This window comes from Pteropus vampyrus, unplaced genomic scaffold, assembly GCF_000151845.1.
Source record: "Pteropus vampyrus isolate Shadow unplaced genomic scaffold, Pvam_2.0 Scaffold78, whole genome shotgun sequence".
Classification (NCBI taxonomy): Eukaryota; Metazoa; Chordata; class Mammalia; order Chiroptera; family Pteropodidae; genus Pteropus; species Pteropus vampyrus.
Window position 1 is genome coordinate 231,389 of NW_011888859.1, and position 2,154 is coordinate 233,542.

Genomic DNA, 2,154 nt, shown 5'->3' on the forward strand with positions numbered 1-2,154 from the left:
ATGATAATGGTTCCCATTATTTATCACTGCACTAAGGGCTTACGTGCCTATCTCATTTAATCCTGACATTAATGGTACGGGATAGATTGCATTACCCTCAATTTACAGATAAGAAAATAAACTCAAAAAGGTTGAGCAGCTTACACTCAGCTGCTCACACAGTTACAGAGCTGAGGTTCAAGCCCAGTCATCCTGACGGTGAAGTTTTCTTGCCTCTTAGAGAAGGTTACTTTCAGTCCCATCCACATGAATGAAAACCAGGAGCCGCATCTAATGCGAGTCGGGCTCCTGAGCCAATGGGGGGAGGTGGTGGCAGGCTCTGTGGTTGGAGGGGGTCCTCAGCCACCTGCCACTTCTTCCTCATGCCTGAGACCGAGGGGCTCCCTGTGCCTGAGCTGCAGTGTAGCCAGGCTCTGTGCTGCTGCCCCTCCGTTTCCAGGCTCTTCTTGCCTTCTCCCCTGACCTTTAGACTCCTGGACGTGGCCTCAGCCGCTGAGCATGGAGTATCTATCCTTTCATCAGTTTTCTGAGAAGGCAACATTGGGAGAAAGAGCAGTTCAGGGTAAGGTGGTTTGCAATTCCTGCAACACACAAATACCTAATGTTTATTTATCACGGAGAGTCCCCATGGAAGATTGTGTGCTGTGCATAATCAGTTTGTCAACAATAGATGATTATGTGATTATACCTGGCTCTTTTCAAGAAGATGTAGTGCTTGGGAATACGAGCTCTATTTGAGCCATGACCACTATTTTACCGAGGGATACTGACCGAAGGGGCCACCGCCAGGAGATACGTGTCTGCCTAGGCACCAGGCCCACCACCTGGAGAAGCATGTGGGAGATGAACCCTTTCCCTTTCATGATGCTGGAGAGGCTGCAAGTGGAAGCCAGACCTATGGCTCAGATCTACGCTGGGCACTGCTCCACACTCAGCCTGCCAGGGTTGAGTTCATTGTTCTTTTTGCATCTTAGTTTTAAAAGTTAAAAAAAAAAAAAAAAAAATAGAAGAAAGTTTATAGGATAAGGATATAAAGAAAATTTGTTTGGACAGCTGTACAATGTGTGTGTGTTTTATGCTAAGTGTTTTTACCAAAGAGTCAAAAAATTAAACAAAATAAAATGTTTATAAACTAAACAAGCTAGGGTAAGCTAAGGTTAATTCATTACTGGAGAAAGAAGTTATAAAATGAGGGGTGTTTATGAAGTGTACAGGAGTGGACAGTATGGCCTTGACATTCACCCACCACCCACTCACTGACTTACCTGGAGCAGCTTCCGGTCCTGCAAGCTCCATTCATGGTAAGTGCCCTCTACAGGTGTACCTTTAATCTCTTCTACTGTATTTTTTACTGTACCTTTTCTATGTTTAGATATACAAACATTTACTGTTGTGTTACAATTACCTACAATATTCAGTAGAATAGCACGTTGTACGGGTCTCTAGCCCAGGAGCCACAGACTGTACCATGTAGCCCGGATGTGTAGTAGACTGTACCATCTAGATTTGTGTAAGTCCTCTCACTGATTTCCACACAGTGACGAAATTGCCTAATGACACATCTCTCAGAACCTATCCCTGTTGTTAAATGACACATGACTGTATACAGTTGATTGCATGACATACATATTTTTAATTCAGTGTTATGATTGTTGGGAGATAATTCTATGTGAGTCATGTTTCCGCATGTTTGTTAGAACTGCCTTAGTTCCGAACAATTGTTTTTAAACTTGTTTGTAGGTTTTGCAAAAAAAAAAAAAGCCTTGGAAGATATAGTTTCTCTCTTCCGAGCAAAGAACAGTCAGGCTTACTGCCCATTATAAAAAATGAGGGTTCCCGGAGAAGGCAGCTGTCACCCAGCCTTCTTTGCAGCCCCCTGTGGGAACTGGGACTTGAGAAATCAGCACCAGAATATGCTGCTACTCTGGCTACTACTATTGCTGTGAGTAATAAATGGTCCTTTCTCTCTGACTCAGGAGTGTTGGGTCTTCTATGGCATTCATGACACTGTCATAGGCTGACTTGTCAGGTTGTAGTAGGGTCAGCTCTTGTACCCTGCAGAAGTCCTGACAATGGTCAGTCTTCTTGGTCTCTTTCAGTATGACTTGTGTCATTCTTGTAGTAAATATAAGATACTTTCTTATATTTAGACCC